Below are 15,169 nucleotides of genomic sequence, written 5' to 3' on the forward strand. Positions count from 1 at the left end.
TCTTTTTCCCATATATTTACCATTTTCAACAGTCTTTATTCCCTCCTGTAGATCCAAACTTCCATCTGGCGTCATTTCCCCTCTTCCTCAATAACTTCCTTTAGCATTTCTTATAGTGCAGGTTTCTCAGTCTTCATTTATCTGATAATACCTTTATTTTTGCCTTCATTTTTTTCATTTATTTTGCCTTCAATTCGAAACATTTTTACACTGGATATAGAATTCTAAGTTGATGGATTTTTTTTTTTTTTTTTAAATATGTCACTCCAGTCTCTTCTGGAATGTTTTTTACGAGAAGTCAGCTGTTCTTATCATCATTCCCCTGTATGCTGCCTATTTAGACATTTTATCTGGCTGCATTTAAGACTTTTTTGTATCTATTGCCCTCATCATTTTGATCATGTGTGATTTTCTTTGTAATTTATCTTTGCTCTCCATTTTAGATCTGTACATTGCTGTTTTTGATCAAATTAGAACATTTTTGGTCAATATTTAAATTCAAATATTTTTCCTACCCCATGCTGTTGTTTCTTTTTTTTTTCCCCTGGGACTCCAAGTACATGTATTCTAAACTCCTTAATATAACTTTCAAAGGTTATTGAGACTCTATTCTTTATTTCTATTTTTTTCCTCTCCGTTTCAGTTCAGATAATTTCTATTGGCCTGTCTTCAAGTTCACTCATCCTCTTTTCTATTCTCTCCAATCCATTCTATTCTCATCCAACAGAATTTTTATTTTGGATATTTTATTTTTTAGTGTTAGCATTTCCATTTGGTTCTGTTTTACAGTCTATATGTGTCTTTTAAAATTCCCTTCTACTCACCCATTATATCTTCTTTTCCTGTAGACTCTAACATAGTCATCACAGTTATTTTAAAGTCCTGTCTGCTAAAATTGACATCTAGAGCAGCTCTAGGTCTGTTTATATTGACTGGTTTTTCTCTTAACTATGGGTCTCATTTTTCTGCTTCTTCTCATGTCTAATATTTTTTTTATTATATCCTGGACATTGTGGATGATATCTTATAGAGACTCTGGATGCTGTTATCTTCCTTATAAGAGTATTGATTTTTGTTCTAGCAAGCAGTTAAACTACTGGCAGATAACCTTGATCTTGTGGAGGCTTAATTTTAAGCTTTGTTAGGATAGGTCTTTTCAGTTTTTCCTTTCTCCTAAGGAGCAGTCCTTAGTCCTTCTACATGGTCCTTACTCCTAGATTTTGACCCTTCTGGCATTTTAACAGAAAAGCTGAGATGTTTGTCAAGCTCTTTTATCTAGTCAGAACTTGAATTCTAAATTGTGTCCACAGCACTGGGGAGTTGCTGTAGTATCTGCTTAGTAAGATCCCTAGAGCTTTCTTCTGGGGTTCCTTGGAGTCTTGCTCTATGTCTTCACAGTTCAGGAGTCAGCTAAGGATTTGAGGGGACATTGTATGCAGATTTGGGGTGTGCCTCTCCCATGAGCCCCTCCTTTCCTGGATATCCTCCTTTCAATTTTCAGCCATTCTGGCGGCCCTGAACTCCAACCTCCATCTCCTCAGTCCATTAAGAATTCTGTATGAGTCTAGTGGACTGGGAGAGCTCTCAGAGAAAAAACAGATACATGTGGATCTCACCTAGGGTATTTCCCTTCTTTCGTGGGTTTTAGCCCCTTCAGTTCCTGCCTGCTTTTGTCACTCTACAGTGCCTTCAAACAATTATTTTTGTATTTTGCCTTAGGATTTAAAATTATTGTCACTGGGAAAGCTAGTCTGATATAAGGTCCTCTGCCATTATCTAAAGCCAGAAATCTCTTGAAATATTTTTATTATACAAGTTGAGCAACATCTTGTCCATATATCTCACCACCTGAAACCCAGCCCTCCAGATTTCTGTCATTTATTTGGTGAGCATCCCAGTGTCATTCCAGGTAAACCCATTTTGATTTGAGTTAACCAGATCAGGTTCTATTGTTTACAATCAAGGGCTGGAACCAATATCTACGGTTTGTATTGACTGCATATTGCTCCTATCTTGACTACATGAGTAGCTTCAAAGACCTCTCCACAACCACTGGCCATCCATGGCTCTCCCTGAAAATATCACCTCAGATCACTGCCACCTTTAATTTTTCTAATTTTTTTCACTTTTTAAATTAACAAGTTGACTTAAAATATTTTAGTTTTATAATAATAATATTTCGGTGCATGGCTAAGCATATTCCTTCCCAATACCATTAAGTCATTTTAACCCCTGGTTTGGATAATGCTTCACTAGTCCCTTCACTCTGCACCCTACTGTCAGAATTCCTCTCCTTTACGTCAGTTCTAAGGGTCTATAATATCCTCACAAAACCATCTGCCTTGCTCTCCACTGATGCATACACACGCATATGCCCACACACAGACATACATGTCTTCCATAGTCAGTAAATGCAGACGTTCCAAACTTTCACACCCTTTCCTCCCAGTGACAGGCAGAGAAGAATCCCAGACAATTAGTAAAGGAGGAAAAGATGCATTTTGGAACATGGTGTACGACACCAGAGGCAGAAGTTGAGAGAGAGAGAATATTGTGCAAGCAGGGAAGCTGATCTAGGAAATTTCAAGAAGTCCTCATGAGTTCATTTGTGCATTGTCCAATCATTTTCAGAATTCCAAATAAAGTGCTGCACTTGTTAACAAGTATGTTAATGACCCTTTAATTTACCCAGTGAAGACCAATTCATAAAATATTCATGCTCCATTATGCAGGATTTCCTCTGTCTCTTTGAGGTGAATCTTTCTCTCCTGGGAGAGACTAAGAATGGGAATGGACAAAGTCTTTTTAAAACTAGATTCCTGGATCACTCTTCCTGCTAAAGTCAAGAAAGGATGAAGAGAAGGAGAATGGATTTTGGTAGCAGACAGACCTAAAGTTAAGTCTCCACTCAGCTTCTTACTAGTTTTGTGACTTTGGTCAAGTCAGTCATGAATAATAATAGCTAGCACATACAGAACATTAAGAGCCATATGTTACTCAAACACTTTAAAGGCTTTATTTCATTTAATCCTTATAACTACCTATTCAGGTAGTACTATTATTATTCCTATTTCACAGATGAGAAAACAACATCATAACAACATGTTATCTGAGCCCTGCCATAGTGGACAGCTTTTATTCATGGCATTTGATCCTTGGTTTCACCAATGCTGTGCATCAGATGAAAGAAGCAGCAGGATTGCAGCTATAACAGTCTCATATGGTTGGACATATCTCCTGGTTGTGTCAATTCCGGCTTTGTGGCTTTCAAGCTTGGGTCCTGGACCTTGTAGAAATTCTGTAAGCTTGTTAGTATACTATATTCATTTTCTATTGCTGTGTAGCACATTGCCACAAAAGTAGTGGCTTAAAACAGCATATACATATTATCTCATAATTTCCATGGATCAAGAGTCCACCACATTTTAGTTAGGTTCACTGCTCAGGACCTCATGGAAATAAAAGTGTCAGCCAGCTGTGTCCTCTTTAGGAGGCTTCACTAGGGAAAGAGCCACTTCCAAGCTCTCTCAGGTTTTTGGCAGAATTAGTTTCCCCATGGCCATGTGATTAAGGTCCCTGTTTCCTTAACTGTCAGCTAAGGACTACTACCAGCTCCTAGTGACTGCTTTTGGGTTTTTGCCACATGCCCCTCTCTATGATATGGCAGTTTGCTCCTTCAAGGCCAGCAAAAAGGCATCTAATATTTCTTCTTATATCTTTAAAGACATAAACTGATTAGGTCGGGCCCACCCAGAATAATCTCACTTTTGATTAACTCAAAGTCAACTGATTAGGGATCTTAATTACAGCAGCAAAATCTGTTTTGCCATACAATGTAACATAATCAGACGAGCAATATCCTGTTATATTCAAAGTTTCTTCCCACACTCAAAGAGAGGGGATTAGACAAGGCATGTACACCAAAAGGAGAGAATCCTGAGGACCATGTTAGCATTCTGCCTACCACATTGCTATAGACTGAATGTGTCTTCCCAAAATTCATATGTTGAAATCTAATCCCCAATATGATGGTATTAGGAGGTGCGGCTTTCTGCATGATCAGCTCATGAGGGTGGAGCCCTCATGACTGGGATTAGTGCCCTTATAAAAGAGACCCCAGAGAGCTCCCTTGCTCTTTCTACCATGTGAGGACACAGTGAAAAGACATCCTTCTATGAACCAGAAAGCAGGTCTTCACCAGACAGTGAATCTGCAGGTGCCTTGATCTTGGACTTTCCAGCCTCCAGAACTGTGAGAAATAAATTTCTGTTATGTATAAGCCACCCAGTCTATGGTATTTTTGTTATAGCAACCTAAACAGACTAAGATACACATATACTATTTTAATTCTCTTTCTGCTTAAACTTGGCAAAGTACGTTCTGTTGTCTGCTGTTGAACCTTGAGCAAAACAGCAAATAATATAAAGAGCAATAGATCTTTGAGGAAATGAGAACACAGGACTAATAGGCTATCCAACCTCATGGGGTAAGGATCCAGTTATCAATAAAGGATGTGATATTGCTAGTCTATAACACTTAGTGACAAAATGATTTCTTAAATATCACCTGTGTCTACCTGAAATGAAGAGCACGGAATGAAGACTTTGGTGGTCAGCGTGGCAGCTATGAGAGAACATGATCAGAGGCTTGAGGAATACAAAAACCATGAAGTAAACTAGGCTTTATAACTGCATTGGTAAACTTAGAGAATAAAAATAAAAAGGCTGGGGTTTTAAGTTTTTCACTCAAAGTATGGTCAGAGAACCAGGGAGTTTCTATGACTACCCAGAAAGAATGAATCTCCTATCTCTAGTAGGGCTAGTGTAACTAAAATCAAGCTCAGAGTCTGTTGTAGTTTGTTAGTTACATTGGAGCTTGAACTCAAAGCCCTATTCTGTCTTTTGAAAGGGCAGTTGTTAGATTAGAGTAAGGTCTCAAGAACAGCAACATTTCAGAGGATCCAGAAGACTCTGAATACCCTAAAACCCAAAACCCACTGAGCTTCTTCCTTCCCTGTGTCATGAGGCTGGTTCTATCTTGTATGAAGACCCTGTAAGGACCTCACCTGAGATGTTACATTGTAAGAATTCTCCTTATGACCTATATCTATCCTCTCATTGCCTCCAGACCCATAATGAGGGTCAAATCACAGTATCCCCAGGAGGCCAATTACAAAGTCACACATGGGAGAAGACTGCCAATACACTGAAAGAAATGCAAGATCTTGCCATTTATATTGTCAAAAATATGGGAAGAGAGTCCTAGTTCCAGGTGAGATGGAGTAAGCACACTTTACTCTGTATTTCTCAGTGAATACAGCTTCAAAACCTGGACGTAATGCATGGAGCTACTTGAGGTTTCTGAAAAATAAATAGTAAAAGGTGGAGAATTAGAGCAGAACTTGAAGTATCACTGAACTGGTCGTGAGTGTTCTATTTTTTCTCTGGTATCTTCCAGCCTAGACTCAAAAAAGTCAGGAATCCAAAGGCACCAGGTACAGACAGAGAGAGCTCAAGGGGGAACCCTCTAGTTCTGGCTCAAAGAGCAAGAAAGGGAACTCCTCCGTTTTTCTTTCTATCTTTTTTTCACTCCTTTTCCATTCTCTTGTGCTCCAATCCCCAGGTAATCTCGTGGAGGTAGGACAGGAAGTAACAGCAGGGGGTCTACAGATCCCTAAACTTTGAGGAAAGGAAAACTTCATCTCCAGTTGGAGAAGCCTTAGTCCCAAGAGGGTGAGGCAAACCTCATAGCTTTATTTGTCTCTCTTATTCTTCCCATCACTTGGTTCCAGATGTGGGCACAGCTGTGGCTCCAGATGTAGGTATAGCTGTGTATAAGACAGAGTGGGGTGTCTATGGCCTCACTTTCCTGGATAGAGGACAAAAAAGAGGCACACCAGGGACCTGGAAAGGCCCAGGAAGATCACAGAGATGGAAAAGCTCAGGACAGCAATCCCATAAAGCTGTTTATGAGCTCTGGGCTCACTCCTGAGTTGCACATGTGTGGATTTGGCCCTAAACAACATACCAAAGACTGAGAATTGACCTACAGGAGAGACCATCGCCCAGGTCCCAGACCGGCCACCGTGGCACACAAGTGAGACAGATTCAATTAGCAGGGCAAAGACTTTGAAGACCCAACTGGCATTGAAATGACAACCCAGAGAAGCCTGGTTGGAAGGTGCAGCCTGAACCTAACGGGATCAATTGCCTGCTACAACAAAAACATCGACATCCTCTACAGGATTTAAATAAGACCCGAAGTCTCCTAACATAATATTTAACATGTTCAGGGTACAATAAAAAATTATTCAGTATTAGAAGTATCCCAAAAATTCCAACTCATGTGGGAAAAGGCAATCAGCAAATGCCAGTGTTGAAATGTCACTGATGTTGGAAATATCAAAGACTTTAAAGCAGTTATTTCAAAAATGCTTGAGAAGTAAGGGTCAATTAAAATGAAAAGAAAGACAGAAAGCCTCAGCCAAGAAATAGAACATATAAAGAATTCTGAACCAGATAAAAATTTTAGAACTGAAAAACACAAGTACACAAATTAAAAACTCACTGAATGGGGGCCTGGCCCGGTGGCAAAAGCAGTTAAGTGTGCGCGCTCTGCTACAGCGGCCCTGGGGTTCGCAGGATCGGATCCCGGGCGCACACCTACGCACTGCTTGTCAGGCCATGCTGTGGCAGCATCCCATATAAAGTACAGGAAGATGGGCATGGATGTTAGCCCAGGGCCAATCTTCCTCAGCAAAAAGAGGAGGATTGGCAGTGGATGTTAGCTCAGGGCTGATCTTCCTCACACACACACAAAAAAAAACTCACTGAATGGCTCAACATCAGAATTGGAAGACTGAAAAAGATAAAGATATCAATTGTTGCCAAATTTATCTATAGTTTAATACAATTCCATTCAAAATCCCAGCAGGAATTTTTATAGATATAGACAAGCAAATTCTAAAATTTATATAGAAAGCAAAGAAATTAGCACAGCCAAAACAATTTTGGAAAAGAAGAATTAAGTGGCAGGAATCACACTACTCAATTTGAAGATCTACTATAAAGCTATGGTGATAGAGACAGTGTAGTACTGGTGAAAGGATAGGCAGATAGGTCAATGGAACAGAACAGAGAGACTAGAAATCAACACACATATAGGGACAACTGATATTTAACAAAGGTGCAAAATCGATTCAATGAAGAAAGTATCGTATTCAACAAATTTTGTTAGAACAATTGGGCATTCATGCTCAAAGAAACAAAAACCTCATTCTAAACCTCACAACTTATGAAAAAAATTCAAAATGGATCAGAGATTTACATGTAAAACTTAACATTATAAAACTTTCAGAAGAAATATAAGAGAAAATCTTTGTGGCCAGAGTTAGACAAAAGTTTCTTAGATCTGACACCAAAATCATGATCTATAAAGAAAAATTGACTTCATCTAAATTACAAACTTTTGCTGTTAGAAAGCCATTGTTATGAAAGTGAAAAGACAAGCTACAAACTGGGAGAAAATACGTGAAATCACATATCTGACAAAGGACTTCTGTCTGGAATTTTTTGAAAAATTCAACAGTAAGAAACCAGACAATTCTATTTTAAAATGGGCAAACCAGGGGCTGGCCCGGTTGCGCAAGCGGTTAAGTGCATGCGCTCCGCTTCGGAGGACCGAGGTTCGCAGGTTCGGATCCAGGGCGCGCACTGACGCACCGCTTGTTAAGCCACGCTGTGGCAGCATCCCATATAAAGTAGAGAAAGATGGGCACGGAAGTTAGTTCAGGGCCAATCTTCCTCAAGAAAAAAGGGGAGGATTGGCATCAGACGTTAGCTCAGGGCTAGTCGTCCTCACAAAAAAATAAAATAAAAAGGGCAAACTAGACAAAGAGGATATATGGATGACAAATAAGCACATGAAAAGATGTACATCATTAGCCATTAAGGAAATACAAACTAAAAAACACCTATAAGAATGGTTAACATAAAATAGAAAACTGACAATACAGTGCTGGCAAGAATGGGGAGGAACTGAAACTCTCATACATTGTGGGCAGAAATGCAAAATAATATATCCACTCTAGAAAACAGTTTGGCAGTTTCTTATAACGTTAAATCTACGCCTACTATACAACTTAGCAATCCCACTCCTTAGGTATTTATCCTAAAGAAATGAAAACTTACATTCAAAAAACCTATAGATGTGTGTTTATAGGGGCTCTATTCATAATTGCCAAAATCTATAAACAACCAAAATGTCCTTCAAAAAGTGAGTGGGTGGGGGCCGGCCCTGTGGCGTAGTAGTTAAGTGAGTGAGCCCTCCACTTCGGCGGCCCAGGGGTCACAGGGCCAGAACCCGGGCTGGCACCGATGTACTGCTTGTGAAGCCATGCTGTGGCAGCATCCCATATAAAATAGAGGAAGATGGGCACGGATGTTAGCCCAGGGCCAATCTTCCTCAGCAAAAAGAGGAGGATTGGCATCAGATGTTAGCTCAGGGCTAATCTTCCTCACAAAAAAAAAAAAAGTGACTGGGTGAACAAACTTTGGTACGTCCATACAATGGAAAATTCATCAATAAAAAGGAGCAGACTGTTGACACACACCAACAATGTGGGTGAAACTCAGATGCATTATGATGAATGAAAGAAGCCAGTCTCAAAAGGCTACACGATTCCACTTATATGACATCCTCAAAAAGACAAAACTACAGTGACGGAGAACAGATCAATGGTTTCTTGGAGTTAGGAGTAGGGTAAGAGCATGACTACAAAGGGGTAGTACAGGAAGATTTTGGGATTGATGGAATTATTCCGTAACGTGATTGCAGTAGTAATTATATGAACTTTATATGTGTTAAAACTCATAGAATTATATGCCAAAAAGAGTCAATTTTACTGCATGCTAATTTAAAAATTAAAAAAATATTTATGAGGAACACATGTGTGAGAATGGAGACTCACGGACCTGGGACAGGGAGAGAGGAACATAATTTTAGATCAGTTCGAATTTTCAATCACCTACCAGGGATTCTGGATGCAAAATATTAACTCAGGCAACTGGGAAGGATTCCATTTATTTGCTTAGTTGATGGACTAAAACTAGAATCAACAGTAACCTATATGAATTTGAAATGCCAGAAAGAACTTGATATAATATAGAGGAAAGAACCCCAAAAGCTGAGGACATAAGAATATCTGAACAGATTTATCACAATTCCCACCCCAAAAATAACCCACAAGAGAGTTCGGAAGACAATTTCTTCACCGTGGTAATGAAAAATATATTGATGATGAAGAGTACCAACATCCTTTAAAATCATGTTAGTAGCTATCCACTGTAGATAGAGTATAAAAGTAGGAAATGCTGCCATTATAATAAGCTCCCTGATTTAAGTGACCATGATAGAAACTTAGGATGACAAAGGTCTAGTAGATGTACTCAACTATCAGCGGAAAGGTAGATGTAGTTATCCTAACAGGCAGCAGAGCCAGAGTAACAAACAGAATGGTTTTACCTATAGAGATCTTTGAAGATAATTAGGCCTCTATAACTAAAATGAATGGGCTACTCTCTAAGGTTTTACCTGATATGCAGGACAAAAGAAAAATGCTAGGCTAAGTAAGCAGAGAAGATTGACTGGAGCCACCATTATAGAGACTCACTCCCTCTCACCCAATTCCCAAATCTAAGTCAGTTCAAAGAGCCAGAGCTTTCTGATTGAAAAGGAGATTGGGAACACTTAAAAAAGAATTATGTAATAACGTCACAAGCATGTACCATAAAATTTTCACCTGACTGTTACCAAAGGGACATAAAATATGTTTCAGGGTAACTGGACCCTAGGACAAGACGAGAATTCCCAGAACTTTGGGAGATTACTTGACCTTGGCTCTAAACTAACACTAATCCCTGGCAACATAGCAGATCACTATGGTCCACTGCTAAGGTGGAGGCTTGTGGAAGTAAGGGTTAACAGAGTTGGATGTGAGTCCTGCCATGGTTATTTCACCAGTTCATGATCATATAGTTGAAACAGGTAACACAGTATTCCCTCCTGTAGTTTCAGTTACCGGCAGTCAACCGCATTCCAAAAATATTAAATGGAAAATTCCAGAAATAAACAACTGATAAGTTTTAAATTGCGCACCGTTCTGAATAGCATGATGAAATCTCACCCAGGACATGAATCATCCCTTTGCCCAGGGTATCCTCGATGTATACGCTACCCGCCCATTAGTCACTTAGTAGCCCCCTTGGTTATCAGATTGACTGTCACAGTATCACAGTGCTTGTGTTCAAGTCACCCTTATTTTACTTAACAATGGCCCCAAAGCACAAGAGTGGTGATGTTGGCAATTCTGATAGGCCGGAGAGAAGCCTTAAAGTGCTTCCTTTAAGTGAAAAGGTAAAAGTTCTCAACTTAATGAGAGAAAAAAATCATATACTGAGGATGCTAAGATCTACAGTAACTTTTATTACAGTATATTGTTATAATTGTTCTATTTTATTTTTGTTATTGTTGTTAATCTCTTACTGTGCCTAATTTATAAATTAAACTTTATCATAGGTATGCACGTATAGGAAAAAATGTAGTATGTGTAGGGTTCAGTGCTATCTGCGCTTTCAGGCATCCACTGGGGGTCTTGGAATGTATCCCCTGCAGATAAGGAATGACTGCTATATTTACCCATAAGGCTGACAGCTTTATGTAGGACACAAAGCAAGAGAAGGCTCTGTACTAGGCCCTAGATGCAGTGCAAAGCTCTGCCATTAGGACTTCATGACTTGGTAGATCTGTGGCTGACAGAGAGCCATGTAGAGCCTGTGGCCAATCCCACTATGAGAACCACAGTTGAGGCATCTGGGGTCTTGAAACAAAGCCATGCCCTTTCAGTTGGTAAATGTTCTCTTAACAGCTTGTGGCTTGAGCTCTGCAGCTTCCAGGTGTTCTTGCCAACCGTTCTGGTCAGAGCGGGCAGGGGGCTGCACTCAGCAGTGGGCCGGGCTACAATTCCCTAGTCAGACTGCACCACCTACTTGGTTCTGCAGATGAGCAAAGTGCTGGTTGGAACTACTGCTTGGGCTCTGCAGGTAAAAACTCAGTCTGCCTAGATCCAAGCACTGGTTGTTGCAAGCCACTCCTCCTTCCCCATCACAATCAGATTCCTAATGACGAGCCACACAGATTCCCCTGCAATCCCCATGGGATGAGACTGGAGTGGGGGTTCCCTAGAAGTGACACACAATGCTGGGGGAGCTGGATGTCCCCCTTGGGCTCTCTTTTCCTACTGGAGGAACCGTAGGCTCAGGGGAGACCTCTCCACATGGCGCTGAGCCGGCCTGGTGGAGGGGCAGTGCGGCCAGTGTGTAGCTGCTCCTCTTACCCGTCTAATGCAGTCTGTCTTGGCCTCTGTGGTGCAAGTGAGTGCTTCAGCGTCACTCCCGTGTTCTAGGATTCTCTCAGTGGTGCCTTTCCATAAATAGCTGTTAGTCGTTCTCGTGAGGGAGAGCGAAGTCAGGGACAACCAGTGTCACCATCTTGGTGATGTCACCTCAACAGTTTGTGCTTGTCATTAGCCCTGGCAGAGACAAAATGTCCAACCATGGGAAAACTGGTGGCCTTGTGATTGAGCTGCCCATCGTGAACTAGGGATTGCCAACCACCATTAGGGTGTATCCCCAAACACTTCATGATCAGGCGGAAGTGGTATATAATGGATAAATTTAGCTGATCCAATAGGTACAACAAAACTGCATGACTCATATTCCCAAGGTGTCTACTCCCTCCACACTTCCATCCCTTCTTCAATCCATGCCTATAGCTTTAAAAGGTGTTCCATATGACAAGTTGACTGAAAAGGTAAAAACTAGAGCCTGATTTTTAGGTGGCTCTGCACAATCCGTAGGCATCAGATGAAAATGGACCATAATCCCACATAGAGATAGTCCTAGAGAACAGTAAGGAAAAGAAATCTCTTCCAGTGGGAAGACTTTTAAGGGCATATCTCATGCTCCACTTTGTTTGGAAAGAGAGATGCTCTGGGGTGTGATCTTCTAGCACTCATAGTTTGATCAGACCTAGAGATAATAAGATTGGAGGATTGGTGACACAGAGTATTGGATAACAGCGTGTGAATGGACCTCTCAGAATGGACAGAATGTGCAAATGCTTTCCGGTTCCTCCTAAGGAGGAAGCTCACAATATACAGGCAGATAAAATAAGCTGCTCTGTGGATGTCAAGGCCTCTTTCCTCAGCTACCCCTATGTTTGCTCAACAGGCTCGTGAAAAACATGGCCATAGTGACAGGGTTGGACTCAACAGCAGGACTTCCCCTGACTAGGATACTGCCACTGCTAAGCACACAACCTGCCGGTGGTAATAACCCGGGATCCTGGGCAAGTCACAGGCCTCTGGGGAAAGAGCCTGCCACCTTTGGGGAGACTGATTGGATTGGAATACCTTCTCCACAGAGGTGGCAGTAATTTGTTCTCACTGGAACAGACACTTATTCTAGATATGGATTTGTCTTCTGTTTTGGGCTGAATTGTATCCCCCCAAAATTCATATGTTGAAGCCCTAACACCCTGTACCTCAGAATGTGACTGTATTTGGAGATAGAACCTTTTAAAAGGTGATTAAGTTAAAATGAGGCCATTAGGGTAGGCCCTAATCAAATCTGACTCGTGTCCTTATAAGAAGAGGAAATTTGGACACACAAAGAGACACAAGGTATGCTTGAGCACAGAGGAAAGTGCACTTGAGGGCACAGAGAGAAGGCAGCCATCTGCAAGCCAAGGAGAGAGGCCTCAGAATAAACCAAACTTGATGACACTTTGTTCTTGGACTTCCAGCCTCCAGAACTGTGAAAAAATAAATTTCCATTGTTTAAGCCATCCAATCTGCAGTATTTTGTTACGGCAGCCCTAGCAAACTAATACATCTTCCCTGCCAACCATGCTTCTGAAAACTACATGATTCACAGATTTTCTGAATTCCTGATTGAAAACCTTGGCATCTCTCAAACACTGCTTCTGACCAGGGAATTCACATACAGCAAAAGAACTGTAGTGATGGGCAGATGTGTATTCACTGGTCTTTCATGTATTCCATCATCCAAAAGCAACTGGTCTTAGAGAACAGAGGAATGATCTGTTGAAGTTATGACACCAGTGGAGAGACAACATTTGGATCTGGCGAGGTTGACGTGTTGCCTTACAAAATGTAGTCCATGCTTTGAGTTAATGACCACTTTTTCACTCCAAGAAACAAGAGGCAAAAGTGAGAGTAGCTCCTCTCATTAAGATAACTAATGAACCACTTGCTAAATTTTTGCTTTCTATGACTTTGGGCTCTGCTGGATTAAAGGCCTTTCAACCAAAGGGAGGAGTACTTTTACCAGGGGACACAATAATGGATCCATTGAATTGGAACCTGAGACTTCCACGTGGACATTTGAGACTTGTCATGCCCTGTTGGACAAAATGACTGATCCAGATTATCAAAGTAGACTACTGTCACACATGTGGGCAGAAAGGACTATTTCTGTAAACCAAGGGATTCCCTGGGGCACCTCTAAAATTGCCATGTCCAGTGATAAAAGTGAACAGAAGGTAACTTCTTACCCCATACAGACAGAGCCATTTAGTATTCAGATTACCCAAGAATGAAGGTTGGGTCACCCCACCAGATAAAGAAGCATAACCAGCTGACCCTTTGCTGAAGACACAGGGAACACGGATGGGGAACATGAATGGGTAGTGGAGGACGGACATTATAAATGCCAACTGCAGCCTCATGGCCAGCTGCATAACTAAGCCCTGCAGTAGCTGTCCACATTTTCTTCTTTGCCTGCTGTGTCATGTACATACTTATGTATATTTAATACATTTTCCTTTTTCTTCTCTCTCTTTTTTCTCTGCTATTTTATATAGTCTGTGTAGGTAGTAGTTAACCTTACAATTTAACCCACAGGCTACAGAATATCAGTATGATATAATGGTTAGAGGAGAAATGGATATCACCCAGAAAACCTGAACTACTTCTAGATGCAGTAACTAATGAAATTTTCTGTCCTTCCTTTGGGGGAGTGTACTTTCATTGTACAAGTGACAGTTGTATTATATTACACAAGCACAGGTTATTGTTACCATTATGGTTGGAAATATAAGCATGAAAACAGGGCACATATTGACATCAGGCAGTAAGGGAGTGGATTGTAGTGACATCTGTAACTTTTGAACACTTCCACATTGTAAATCCTGCCTTTCCAAGATATAATCCAAAAACCACGTTTCCCAGCCTCCCTTTTAAGGTAGAGACATGAGATTAGCTTCCTTCAGGCAGACGCATCAGCACGAGACTTAGAAAGCAGAAGGGAGAACAGTGAGGTCAATCGTGAGAACACTGAGGTTACAAGCAAGGATGAGGTCTTAGGCAGTTTTGCAGGAGCTGTAACAGAAGTTCTGCTGCAGCAGAGGTCCAATTTGTGCTTTTGTAGGGGTTGAGCATAAGGTCACAATATCTGCAGGATTTCCAGATGAGAAAATAATGTCATCAGGATTTTGCTATATCCATCTCCATCTCCAGGCTTTGCTTTCCTCTGCATTGGATTCATTCTCAAGCAGGTTCTCCCCTTCACGGTGGCCCCTGGAAGCTCCAAATCCAGTAGGAATAGAGTATGTCCCTCCAGGAATAAAAAAATTTGAAAAAAAGTCCCTGAATTGAATCTCATTGACCCAGTTGGGGTCACATGTTCGTCACTGAATCAATTGCTACAGCCAAGAGAACAGACTATATCAGACCTGGGTAATACGTGCACCCTGAACAGTGAGAGCAGGATGAAGTCTGAAGGGGAGAATGGATTTCTTCCATATATTTCCTCCCATGTATTTCATCATCCAAAGGCAACTGGCCTTATAGAATGGAAGAACAACCTATTGAAGTTACGGCACTGGTGAGGTTGAGGTGCTGCCCTACAAAATGTAGCATATGGTTTGAGTAGCAACTGCTAACCTAAGGGCGGTTCTCACACCCAAATCAGGATGTTACTAAATGAAAAGAGAAGGGAGGTAGAGGCAGATGGAAACAACAGCTATCCACTAGACAGGAAGTTTCGGCTCCTCCCTTCAGCTACAAATGGGATAGAGACTGGCACAGCCT

The sequence above is a fragment of the Ceratotherium simum genome, chromosome 3 (genome assembly GCF_057802395.1).
Source record: "Ceratotherium simum simum isolate JZ-2026a chromosome 3, ASM5780239v1, whole genome shotgun sequence".
Lineage (NCBI taxonomy): Eukaryota > Metazoa > Chordata > Mammalia > Perissodactyla > Rhinocerotidae > Ceratotherium > Ceratotherium simum.